The sequence below is a fragment of the Hakea prostrata genome, chromosome 4, assembly GCF_041222555.1.
Source record: "Hakea prostrata isolate BN-2017 chromosome 4, UWA_Hpros_2, whole genome shotgun sequence".
In the NCBI taxonomy this organism is placed as follows: Eukaryota; Viridiplantae; Streptophyta; class Magnoliopsida; order Proteales; family Proteaceae; genus Hakea; species Hakea prostrata.
The window spans coordinates 42465094-42479354 of NC_142603.1; the positions used below are offsets into that span (position 1 = coordinate 42465094).

Here is a 14261-nt window from a genome sequence, read left to right on the forward strand (position 1 = left end):
GTCTATTTTCTTGAAGATCTAAGTATGCCTTCCATGATATCTTTATCTGAATCAATGATTCATTCTCCTATTCTTCTTGTCTATGATTTCTATCTTGAATTCTTCAAGAACCATGATTGATCTAATTATGGTAACTTTTGTTTCCTAATTTGTAACTTGAAGACTTGATTCGATTAGTGTTTTGAGGTCCTCTATATGTTAGGATACTACCAATGTAGTTTACCCCTTGTTTAGTACCCTTTTGAACCACCAAATTCGGATCTTATTTCTTAAAACTCTGATTTTGTAGGCCACTGTCTTCATTGGTCGACTGATTGGTCGACTGGTGCAGTAGACCAATCCAATCGACCAATGAGTACAGCAACTCCAGATTTGGTCTGTTTTGGATGTTTTGATATCTTTTCTGTTAGGGATCTTTCCTAATATGTTGTATACACTTGTTTAGGACCTTCTTCTCAAGTTTGTCAAGATCTTACTTGATTTCTTAGGATTCCTTTGCAAGTTATAAAAGGTAAGGATGGTTACTTCCTTAACAACATAAATTGCATATCTTAGTTTCTATATTTGAATCTTGTTAATTTATTTCTTTAATTAGATTCTTATAATGTTATACTACTGTGGTACTGTCTTGATATCAGTAGCATTACTTATTTATATTGAATCGACTCATGTATGATTTACTTACCAGTTATATACAAGTTGATTGTAATTATTGATTTCTTTCCATATATGAAGTTACCATATATGTGATGTTATGAATTGATGCTTGTGTATGCTTAAGTATGGTTTGGAAAGGAGAGGTGTCCTTTTGACACTTCTGTCCTTGGACTACTACGGGAATATTATGGGATGTTTCCGGAGATGCCCTCTATGGACACCTTCCTAAACCTGTTGGATGACATATTTAGGACTGTCTAGTAGTGTTTGGCTAGGATGTCCTGTTATGTCGGACCCTAATCGGAGGGGTATTGAGACCGAACGACCCGTGGTAGCAATGGGGATTCATGGGCGCTCAAGACCGGTAACCAACCCGTGAGAGGACAGGAATCACATTGTGGGGGCCATTTATTGGTAGGGTTGCATATGGATAGACTTGGGCTCACGGGCGCTCAAGACCGGTAACCAACCCGTGAGGGGACGTGAGAGCTTCCCGTTTACCATATGTGGATAACCAATAGGGTTGATGAGTCCGTAGTCGGGGACTATGAGGACTCTAGTGTGAAGGATACCGGAAAGGATCGTCGGGGGACGAGGAATGGACGTATCTGGATCGACTTGATGTAACTAAGTAGAAGACTTGCATTTGGCTAGGCTTAACCCTGACATGCGCCGATACTTAGACCAATGGTGATGTGAGAGAGTGGTGACCTATACCCCCAGCCATGGAATGTCCCGAGGGATGCCGGACCCATTACCAACTGATGATGAGTGAATGAGACTTTCCTAAAGAAGTACGGTGCTATGACTTAAAGCATGTCTGCCAATAGAGACCAGCATACATAGAGTTAGATTCATACATTCATTGTTTGTCTCATACCATATTGCATCTATGTTTGTTTTGTAATCCTGCCATTTATGTTATTATGGATTTAACTGCCTTACTGAGTTTCTTTGAAACTCATTCCTTTTTGTACAATGTTTGTTAGACTATTCTACAGGTTCTGAATATCATGACTGCTCGTATGAAGAAGCGCAAGGAGAAGAGGCATATCTCCAGGAAGGTGATTGCGGTTACGACAATTACACTGAAGATCTTGCGAGTGGTTATGCTCGGTACGATGCTTAGTCCGACCATAGAGTGGAAGCGCCCTTGTGCCATTTATGAGATTCATACTTATAGGGATATTGTCTATAAGATTGAGAACAATTTAGTTACCTTTTGTACTTGCTATTGGGATTAGATTCTATCCTGTTTCTTCTCTTTTAGAACTACTTTTCCGCTGGTTGTAGAGTTGGATTTCACCTCACTATACTTATCTGATTTAGACACTCTGATTATATTTAGTACTCTGATTTATATATGATTCATTCTTTCCTTATTTGGATCTATGGTTTATCTTTCGCACATCGATTATTATTGTTCATGATTATGTTATTGTTTATGTGGGAGGTTGATTACTCGATACCTGATCTTCGGGCTGTGGATCACACTCTCGGGTATGCCAGATTGGGTACCGGCTGGGAGGATGTGACACTCCACAGTTTCCAGATTCGACTCTTCCATCTTTCCTTGCAGTTCTTACTTCCTGCTTCTTCTGTGTCTCACTTGTTAAGAATATTTTGTTCAGTTAACAGGTAAGATTTACCTTATCAATCCACATGTTTATCTGAGAATTTCTGGAATGTTAATCTAAATTCTTTTGGGTGTTCTTCAGTAAATGGAATCTGGTGTATGTGGATTGCTGTAAAATAGCATGTTTTATTAAGTACTACTAGCACAGTTGTACATAGCATTCTTTAATTCCCTTACTTTTTAATTGATTACAAAGTTAATCACCATGAACCAAAGTCAGGTAGGTTTAAATTTTGGAAAAAAACCGTTTTTGTTCTGGATGAATTTTATAGTAATAATAATAATATTACTAATAATAATAAACCAGGTCACTCATGCCTGTCATGGTTGTTCTTAAACTTCCCCTTGTTGGTTTTGTATTTATGTTCTTCGTAGATAGTTGAAGTGGATTTCAGGGTAAATGAGGGCAGTCAGAGATATTAAATGCTTAAATAGATGCCAATCTAGCACATCACATTCAGCATTGTACCAATTGTTGTGTAATTTATCTCAAACAATTACTTGGAATTCACTTCTCCTAATACCTGTGATTATAAGTCTACCAACATTAGAGCCAATCACATCCACTTTTGGTACAAACAATCCTCCCTTACTTTCCGTTGTGAATCTGTAGACTTTTTGAATAATGTAAACCAACTCCCGTTGCATTTGGTTTCAGCTTCTTACTCTTCCTACGATTTCAAAGAAATAAAAGTACTAGTGCATAACATTGGGTTTACTCGCAATATCTATGTATATGTGTACTTCAAAGCCTGGGTTTAAAATAATACATTGTCTTCGCAAAGGGGTTACATTTGTATAGCTCTATATAAAACTCAATCACTAATGTGTTTTCAAGTCTTCAATTTGCTGCAGTTCAGTGATATGAAACTCCGGAATGGGTGGATGCTATTGTGAAGATGGGTCATCTACAAGTATGGAGCAACCCACTCCATTATGCTATGGCGGGCAAGGGAGGATGTTGCTGCTCACTTCAAATACAAAAAAAAAATCCAGGACGGAGATTTTATAGGTGCCCAAATGGTGTAAAGCATCCATTTTCTTTTATTTGGGTAGATCAGATGTGTGGCAGTGAAGCAGCAACGTATGTACGTTCTACAGCTTCAACGTCTTACGAAAGTGTGAATAGTCGAGGACATGAGGTGAGATTGCCACCAATATTTGACGACCCACATCGCAATCCGCTGAATTTGGCTGCTGCTAGGCGAACCCTTAATCATCAACGGCAAAATCAAAGACTGTTGGACCAAATTACATTGGAACATCTTGTAATTTTGTTCTTATGTGTTTGGCTATTCTTACTTTATTGTTATGTACTTTATTCAAGAAACATTTAACCCCCGTACGTTCAATGTCACTACTGTAACATATACGGTAGGACAATAGTAAAGTGGATGGGTAGTTCAGTACTTTATTTAAAAAAAAAATGTACTCTATCTATGTCAAACACTTATCACAATGTATTTGAAGGGTTGGAAGTACTTGTCAAAACAAGTTCACCTCTAATATATGATATTGTACAAAATCAATTATATAATCTTTCATATATATATTATCCATATGAGAGTTAAACGGTGATGAAACAAATAATTCAAACCCATATATGGTTTTATTTTTTTAAATTATTGATTCCCTTTTATTAGTGTTACATCTGTGGCTTTAAACATTATTGTAAGTCTTCAATTTATAATTTCAGTGACTATAACAGTGTGATGGAACATATTAATTTGACTACGAACCCAAATCAATTCACGATGACAAAATTGGGATCTCTGCCGTTTTGTTATGTGAACACATACCAAAGGGAATGATTCTCTTTTAAACGGCACCAACCCGTTTCATCTCTTTGAAGACAGACCAAATGGGGTGATTCCCTTTTTGAAACGGCACCAGCCCCTGTAATCTGATGAACACAGAGGCGAAACGGGCCAGTTCCCTTTTAAAGGGAACCAGCCCCTTTCGTCTGCTGAACACAGAGAGCAAATGGGCCGATTCCCTTTTAATGGGAACCGACCCCTTTCGTCTGTGAACACAGAGAGCAAATGGGCCGATTCCCTTTAAAAGGGAACCAGCCCGTTTCGTCTGTGAACACAGAGAGAAAATGGGCCGGTTCCCTTTAAAAGGGAACCAGCCCGTTTCGTCTGTGAACACAGAGAGAAAATGGGCCGATTCCCTTTTAAAGGGAACCAGCCCGTTTCGTCTGTGAACACAAAGAGCAAATGGGCCGATTCCCTTTAAAAGGGAACCAGCCCGTTTCGTCTGTGAACACAGAGAGCAAATGGACCGATTCCCTTTTAAAGGGAACCAACCCCTTTCGTCTGTGAACACAGAGAGCAAATGGGCCGATTCCCTTTAAAAGGGAACAGTCTGTTTCGTCTGTGAACACAGAGAGCAAATGGGCTGATTCCCTTTTAAAGGGAACCAACCCCTTTCGTCTGTGAACACAGAGAGAAAATAGGTTGACAAACTTTAAAAGGGAACCAAGTACTTTCTTCATGAGAACACATAGACCAAAGGGGTTGGTTCCATTTAAAAGGAACCAACCCATTTCATCCCGAGAACAAAAAGTATCAAATTCCGTGTTACGAAATAATAAAAAAACTAGCACATTTTCACGTTCATACATATGAAAAAAATAACACTTTGAATTCCTGAAAATGCCATTCACATATGAATGTATGCTTGATTTGCATTGTAACAAAAATGCGTGAATCTGTCGATACGGCAAAATATTCAATTCACTTGTTAAGAAATAAATTAACCGATCTGTTCAGACAATGTAGTCAAATACTAATGTGAATGTGTTGTTTCATCTAAGTCCATGCACAGGAATTACCAAACACCATTTCAACCTGTAACAAACCCCAACCTCCTTAAATTTAGTTCCTCAATTTAGTATGGTGAGAGAAAGTCAACCAACCTATATCAGTACGTTTAATGATTAGGTTAAGTTGAATTTCCCGGCAAGTGTGTATATGGATGTATTCAGTGAGCACTAAACGCAACCAACCAAAGTAGTAAACAAATAATGAATCTCAGTTTCTTTGATATTTCGATTGAATAAGGTGGATGGAAAGAGAGAGTATATAAAGTAAGAGAATTTATTTACATTAACTCCGGGGATATAAAAGAAAATAATCCAGTCAGTGAGAAGGTTTAGTGAACATATTAAAATGGATCCTAGATCAACTCAGAGGGCTAACAACGAATTGCACACATAGAAGAATCAGCTGTGGTGCCTTTCATGGGGTGGTCATTCAATGTGGTGTTGTATCTGAGCACAGAGTGCAACACAAGTGCTGATCAAATATCCACAAGACAAATATTGAACCACATAAGGTTTTCCATGGAGGTTCAACTTTCTCTCATTTGTCTGTCACCATCAAATGCACCACCTATCATAGAGAAACAAGGTAACCAGTACTGAATTGTTAGTACACGTATGGAATAGAAAAATCCAGTCAGTCTGAAATAGAATGTGTCCGTATTAAAGAAACGCCTGCAACAGCAGAAGAACATTGTCACCACCGCTGATGCTCCCCTGCTGGTAACTGAACATGTGTTAGCAAAATTTGGATATTATCAATTAGACATATTGGAAGTATCATAATTGTTTCACTATGGCATTGAACATAATGATTTCCAATTTGATATTTAGGTTGCTTTTTAGTTCCTACTTCTTAATACCACACCACGAAGGATGACAATATTGCATGGCAACATGGATTCCTGATCAATGCAAGAAAACAAAAGACAATGTGTAACAACTATAATGAAGTCATTGTTGGAGGAAAGGCATGGTTGAAACAATAGTCCAATTTCGGTTTAAACCACCGCAATTGCGGTTTTTTGCCAAGTTGAGATGTAACTATGAGGCGTAACTTTCATGCTTGGTATTGGACTGGGTCAAAACCTTGAGGTTTCGATCAACTTATGGAAACCCTATTTAAAAGTCCCAAATCTTGGTCAACTTCTGTGATATTTCACAACACTCGCAGCCCGCAGGCACCACCGATCAAAACTTTGGAGATTTCCCTCATTTGTTGCCATTTTTACCTCTTCTTAACCTCTTTTTCACTTAAAAATCATCAATCCTCTGTCTTCCTTCACCTCATTTGCTACTTACTCCATGGTTATACTCCTTATGTAGTATATGGTGGAGTTGTTGGAGATGGGGGATCATTTGCTGATGCTAGTAGTATGTCTACACATAGATATTGGAATGGATCAGGATCAGGATCAGGTGCATCACTTGTGAACTTCATCTTTAGATATCCATTACACCCACTTGGTCCGGTACAATTCTCCTCCTCTTACAGCCCCTTCCCTGATGATACATTCCCTAGGGTGGGATATCTATCCTATGCTAACGATGACACCTATAGATTCACAATATCGAACTACCAGAATAAATATTCCAAGACCATAACATGGCAGTCTTGTCCAGTACTCAAAGAATCAAATGCAATGGATCAGATATTACCAAATTCTACGCGTCCTTGTGGGATGGATCCCCGAGAGGAACTGAACTTGGAATTGAGTTCAAAAGTTTCTTTTTGGTAATTTACTTTGAGGTTATTTCGCTATTGCACTTGTATGAAACAATTGCAGTACTTATGTAATTTATTAAATTTTTTAAGTCTTTTTATTTGTTAGAGCCTCTAAATACTACTATTTCAATGATAACTCTTCAATGGTTCCTCTAGCAAAACACACCTGCCATTAAGTTATTTATGCTTTAAATAGGTTGTATGCAAAAATCAATCAATTAAGAAAAACCATGAAAACAAGGCCGAAACCATCCATTGAGTTGTCCTACAAAATTCCCAAGTTTCGACCTCCATGGTTGAAATTTCAACCTCATCTCGAATTTGATCATTGGTTGAAACAACACTTGGTTAGAGTTTATGCAAATACACCCAAGTGCCATCAAGTCACTGCTGATGTGCAGAAAACTAGATTATTTGGAGCTGACTAAAGCTCGAGTATGTAGAGTGAGCTAGTGGGGTTTTAGTCTTGTACTCTCATGTTGTAACTCATAACTATGCCCATCTTGTCATATGAACTTAATAATAATGATGACCATGTGCGAAATATGATACATCACAAATTTTGAGTTCAAAGTTAATATTCATATTATATGTTATATATTAAGTATATCATGTGTGCAATAAGTTTTATGAGTGTACATCTTCATTTATTCAGCATAAAGATTTCAAACTTGGGGTTGTAATGGAAGGTACAGTTACAACTGTTTTCTCATCAACACGAGGCCAACAATGCATTCAAAAGGCCTAAAATAGATTGGACGGAAATTCTTTGTCCCAAAAGACCTTCAAAGTCACCAGCATCAGCCACCAAAATGAGTTGAGATGGGGGAAAATTTCGGCCCGGCGTAATCGCTAGCAGGAGCAGGTTCTGAAACCATAGAAGGAATCAATCATGATGATTGAGACCTTGAAAGGTAGGAGACAAGATACTCAAAAAGTTGTAGCAACCCCTAAACAACTCAGTATTTGTCATAATGGTTGAGAGTTATCGGCTAGTTTTAAAACTCCCACTTTATTCAGGATACACTAACTAAAGTAACACAACATAGAAATAAGAAAGAAACAAATAAACATAATACCTAAACTACCCTTGACTAGGACTCAGACACTACAACTACTTGATGTATCTTCATGGTAAAATCTAACTTTCTCTTTGGGGTTTGCAAACTAGTCTCGATTAGCGGGATGGACATTTGCAATTTTCTTTCCAATAATTAAGAGTAACTAAACATATTCAGCTCTAAGGCATATCTACTTAATCACATCATACAAATGGACACCGTAATTGAATTCAACTTAATAAGCGAGAAGGCTGCTAATAATTTTGCTTGTGATTCACCTTGTACCCCCTGTAACTTCATAACTACGGATAGCCTAGTCTCTCGAGTGTTATAGCCCACCCACTTTCGTATCGCTCGCCATAATGGCTTCATCTAGGCCACACACACACACAACGGAGCGGAAAAAAAAATACCACCGACGACAAGCATAAGGAAGTGCCTGATAACCAAAGTCCATATAAATGACATTTATAAGACTTAAAGTGAAAGGAGACGCACTTAGGAGGAGCAGGCTTGCCATCTTGTGAGCGGGGCCCAGAATCCATCAGAGCATCAGCACGAGCATCCTCTCGCAATCGGGAGCGGACATCTGCTAAAAAACAGACACAACCGGACTCGACTGGTGGGAGCTGGAGGGGTAGGAAGAGCCTTTACCTTTCGTGTCCTCTGTTTTTTCTCTACAACCCTGCCCATTGGCACTGACACTCATGTTTCTCCATTTATCCTGAGCACACAGAAGCCGAATTAGAGAATTTAGTAAAGAGCATATATCTCACTGGGATAAAGTAGTATCAAGTATAAGCCATACCCAGTTTCCATTTGGGATTCTGGAACTCAGAATGGTCACGTTAACATATGACAAGAAATGAAAAGATGTTGGGGATCGAGAGTTGTTGACCCTCTCTGATTGGGTCTGTTTTGTTCTTTCTTCTTCTTCTGTGATCACATCAATCAACTTGGTAACTAATAAAGAAAGAAATAACACAGTGGACAAAGGGAGAGAACAAAAGGATCGTTGATGGTTTCCCAAAACAGAAGGTTGGAAACAGCAATTACCTTCTAAGATTAATATTACTGGATACTCAGTAATAATGGTCAACCTTCATATCATGTCTGAACTCCCAATGCAATAACAATATGTTACAAACCAATATAACAAGTCACAATGGCAGTATGAATAGAATAAATCATTTTTCACCACTCGATCATATTCATAGTCATTCACACACACTGAAATAACAAAAGATAAGAAATATGTGACATACAAATTGTTCACCAAAAAAAAACCAATGTCTATTGTAAATCTATTTAACACATCCAACTTCAAATAACATTCCATCTTTAGAAAATACGCCTGAAATGTTCCAAACAAGTTCCTTGCAAATAACATTACCTTATCCTTTTATGATTTGAGCAACTCAATCATTCAACAAGCTATTTAAAGAATCAGAATAACCATCTGAGTGCTCCGAAAGATCCGAAAGCTGCAACTCTTCTGCAATTTGATCTAAGCGCCGACGGATATACCGTACATCACCCCTGAGGATAGCAAATTCTCTCTCAAATTTTGACAATCTAGCTCCATCCTGCTGATCAACACCCTCACCAACCGGTGCTCCTACATTTGCACCCTCTGCTCCTACATCTCCCAATGGTTTTCCAAAATGAAAATTCATCGGCGAGATATTTTTGCATCATTCTTCTCTCCCTTCTTCTTCTTCTTCTTCCCCCGCTTCAGAATCCTCCGCTGACAGATCAATATGATAATGCTCAAAAATGTGTGTCAGCAGTTTGCCATAGGGGAGAGCCCGATTAGGTGCCAATCTCGCGTACTACATCATTTTCATAATGATATACGGTAGGTTCAACTTGTTACCTGTATGCACACAATAGGTGACATAAGCTTCAAATGAATTTAAGCTTTCATGGTGACCACCGCGAGGTACAACATTGTGTTGCACAATGTATGCAATGGCGTGCGGAAGTGGTTTCAGCTGCCTCAGCTTCACATGCCTCGTGTCACCCGTATAATTCAGTATTATATCCCTATATGTCACATCCACATTAATCAGGTCATTGAACTTCTTCTTAGGCTCCCAGAATACTTTTTCACCTTCATTTGAGATTTGTAGAATCTCAGCTAACGTACAAATATCAAACTTTATTTGCACCCCTTTAACTTTGCTTAGGGCTCCAATCTCTTCCCCAACTCCTTGGACAATCAAATTTTTATAAAACTCTTTCACCAAGTCCTCATAACACTTGGTATTTACCTCAAGTATTTTTTCCCTACCAATCTCTCTAAATCTGGCAGCTAGACCTAGATGACCTCGAAAGAATGAATGTCCACTTCCCTTCCTTCAGCTATAGCTTGCTTCTTTAATCTTTTGGGATCGCATTGGGGATAATCATCATTGAACCAGCCCCTTTCGTCATCAGCTTCTACAACTGATTTTCCCTTTCCCTTATCCTTTGCCATAGCCTTCCGCTTTGTTGGCACATGCTTTCCACTTGCTGCCATCTTACGGCCCATATATTAGTCCAACTCTAATTGCTGCACATATCAAAAAACATATTGGATAATCAACATTTAACACAAATTAAAGTAAACTATAACAAATTTAACATGCAGCCCTAAACCGTAAAATAATAAACAAAAGGGTCCAACCAAATTTAACACAAATTTAACATGCAGCCCTAAACCGTAAAATAATAAACAAAAGGGTCCAACCAAATTTTGACTGTGTAGAAGACCATCATCTGATTATTGTTTTTAATTCTTACAAGTTTTATACAACAAAAAATCAACAACAAACTAAGCCTTATCCCAACTAAATGGGGCCAGCTACATGGATCCTTTCAAAACCAAATAGGGAAAACTTAGGTCCAGATAAAGGGAAATAAAATGCAGGAGAAAGAAACACAATCACAAATCCAGCCACAGGTCACCTACCTTGGGATCCCATGACTCCTCTCAAGTATCTTTTCAAATAAAAATTTCAGTCAACATATCTGAAATTTACATTGCATGAGTAGGTTATTTATAGCCTTCAAAAAGATTATGAGGTTCAAAGTTATATAAAAACCGATTACTCTTCACTTCAAGTTCAAAGTTCATAAAATGGATGTAGATACAGCTCTCCGAGGGATATGAGGTTAACCTTTGGCATTACATGCATGTAGGGGTTGAAACCATGGCAAAGACACTTCAATTCTACTTTGACTTCAGAAATTGCAAGCTGGTACTCTCCTCAACATCCAGTAATCAATAGGATTCCATTCATTGGCCACATTCTTTGTGATACAAGATTTCGATGAAATTACAATTAACACGATACTCAAGAATAGAACAACGAACCTCGATAAAACTTCTGGGACATTTAAAATAAAGTTGTAACAAGCTGCAATAGACTGGGTCTCGAAGGAACAGACTGTTATGCTACTCATGCACAAGTGTTCTTCACATACTTTTAGAAAGGAAATGTGCCACTAACCACACCTATCAAACAACTGACCCAGGGGTAAACTTGTTCAAGACTTACAATAAATAGATAAACAAATTGCACCAATTAAACCCACTTGAACAAGGAGACAAATCACAACCCAGATACACACAGTCACCCTTCATTATACAAGGTCACCGTTCAAAATAGCAGCTCGAAAAATTTAAACTAACCATTCTCTCTACAGCATTTACCAATTGAAATGAGAACCATTAAGACACACATACCCAAATGCATCAGAACAACAAAATTAAACCCCTCCACAACCCCACAAAAAGGTAAAACAACAAATACTAAAAGAAACCGACCAAGTTATTACAGAGCATTTTTCAGCTTTAATCAACGACAAAATCAGGGTTTCGACCACATCATCAGGAATTTCCTTGGTAAGGGTTTTAAGAGTTGGTTATTACCTTTTGATCGAAAAATCGCAGAGACGAGACGAGACAATCTCAGCCCTAGATTTCTCAAAATCGAAGCTGGAGCTTCTCCTCTTCTTCTTCGTTCTCAACTGCCACTTCTTCTCCTCTGTTTCTTCTTCTCCTCTGCTTCTTCTTCTTCTTCGTTCTCAACTAACGACGCCCCTTCGATTTCTTCTCTAGCTTGGTACGGTTGCTTCAGATTAGCCAAAAACGAAAACACAAAGGGGTCTTCTTCTTCTTCTCTCCTTCGATTTCTTCTCCAGCTTGGTAAGGTTGCTTCAGATTAGCCGAAAACGAAAACACAAATGAAAATGAAATGGGCGGGGTGGTTTAGAACAGGGGTTTGTTTCGTAAATTTCAAAACAATTTGAACTGGTTGTATATACGGTTACTGTACAACCGTATATACGTATAGGCTGGTAGTATGTAATACACCATTAATAAGATATACTAAACCCAGTCGAACCGCCCAGATGGACCGGTTGGTTTGCATCAGACCGAACCGAACAGATCGAACTTTGTTCACACACTTAATGAGGTGGGTAATGGGTTTTTTTGATTTTTTAATGGGGAGGATGATCCCGTCCGATTAGATCGGCTCGCTCCACCGTAGTGCGCATTTATTACGCACTACAGAAGCAAAATTGATGGAGTTACCAAGCTTGGTAGCAATCGTAACTTATAAGAGAGAGTAGATTCAGTTGACCTTCAAATGACATATCAATAATCTCCCAGTATTTCCCATGATCACTTTTGGAGGCTTGGAGCTGTGGTTGCAGAATACTGTAAACTCTTGACTGTATGAGCACGCTTCATCATCTCCCAATAAGCCAAAGGGGTAGGGAACTTGGATATATATCACCACATTTAGAAGTGTAATTGGGCTTTCTCCATGCCAATCTTGATGCTGCCACCTCTTGCCACAACAGGAAGGTGAAGATTAACGAAAGCAACCTCAGGAGAGGAGTATTCATGGCTTTTTTTTTTTTGGTAAACGGAGTATTCATGGCTTAGCTTCTTTTCTGCTTGTTTGTAAAAATTCCTTGAGTGCTCCATCTTCTTCACTGCCAGCTATGTTATTTATGTATTATTAATGGGTTCACGGTTTCAATAAAGGAGGAAAGAGGAGATTTTTTTTTTTTTTGGATCAGTGCTTGGCTTTACCACTCATCAGTCTTCTCAAAATCAATTGAACCGTACTTTTTTTCTTTCTCCAAGTAGTGAGTTGACGACTTTGACGTGAAAAGAAAATGAAATTGAGAACTTCGAGACTTGGACCTAATGACCTCGTAAGTTGTAGGACTACTTTTTTCAAGTCAAGAAAAGGAACCATGTGAAGCGTGTAAAGCGTTTCGTCTAATTGCAATATAATTTATAGATTATATATATACTTTATATTTGTAATTATTATATTTATCATTAAAAAAATTAATTATAAATACTCTTTAGAATTAAAAATTAAAAATAGATAGTTTTCTTAAAACCGTAAAGACACATTTATAATTAAATTTTTTTAAAATAATAAATATAATTGATTGTAAATATAAGGATCTATATGTAATTTGTCTTAATTTTTATCTTTTTTTGAATTTTCCGAATTTTTTTTCTTCTTTTTTTTTTTTTTTGGTTTTAAGAAAACAAAGGTTAAGAGCCTCCCTGTATCAGCTATCTTTTCCAATTTTTGATTAGTTTTATTTTGATGTTGTTAGTCCCCGTATCAGCTATCTTTTCCAATTTTTTGTTAGTTTTATTTTGATGTTGTTGGTATCTATTTTTAATTTGATTTTTATTTAATTTTTTTCTCAAAATCCATAGTAGACGTTATATATATCCTTATTCTGCACCAAAAGCTTATTCTAATGATTTTCCGGTAGATTTTTAAATACAAGCGACTAATTAAGGGTAAAACAGTAAAACCATGTTGGACATGGACATGGACAAGGATAACAGTGCCATGTTTTTAAAACTGGTTTGATTCATTCCTTGTTGTTTCAGAAGAGAAGAACAAGGAAACAACGAGGCTGTGTTTTTCTTCTTCTTTTTCTTTTTTTTTTTTTTTTTTAATTTATTTATTTATTTTTATCTGCAATCCATTATGAAGTTCAAGATCTGATGTTTATTTCTTCAATTTTTTTTGATCTCAGCTTTCGTTCTAAAAATTTAGATTTGTCCTAGAGATTTTTTAAGCTTCATACATAAACTGAAAAGAAAATACGGACACAATAAATAATAGAAATACAAAAGATAAATGCATGAAAACACAAAATTCGATCCGAACCAGGGAATGGAAAGTGACAAAATGTCATACATGCAATAGACAAGGTCATCCAGGCTAAGGAATGGGTAGAGCCCAATCCCTTAGAAAAGTGGTTGTAACAACCACAACAAAAATTAAGCACAAGGATTTCGTCCTAGATCTGACCTTTCTGTTT

The 14261-nt window shown here is 37.5% G+C and overlaps 1 pseudogene across 1 annotated transcript in view; it reads right to left on the bottom strand.

Moving 5' to 3' along the window:
• LOC149018956 (wall-associated receptor kinase 2-like) overlaps positions 1-12842 on the bottom strand; it is a 44019-nt pseudogene extending 31177 nt beyond the window's left edge. Inside the window, exon 1 of the transcript XR_016173148.1 lies at positions 12487-12842. The product of XR_016173148.1 is annotated as a wall-associated receptor kinase 2-like (transcript). The remainder of the gene's footprint in view (positions 1-12486) is intronic.
• Positions 12843-14261: the final 1419 nt, after the last annotated feature.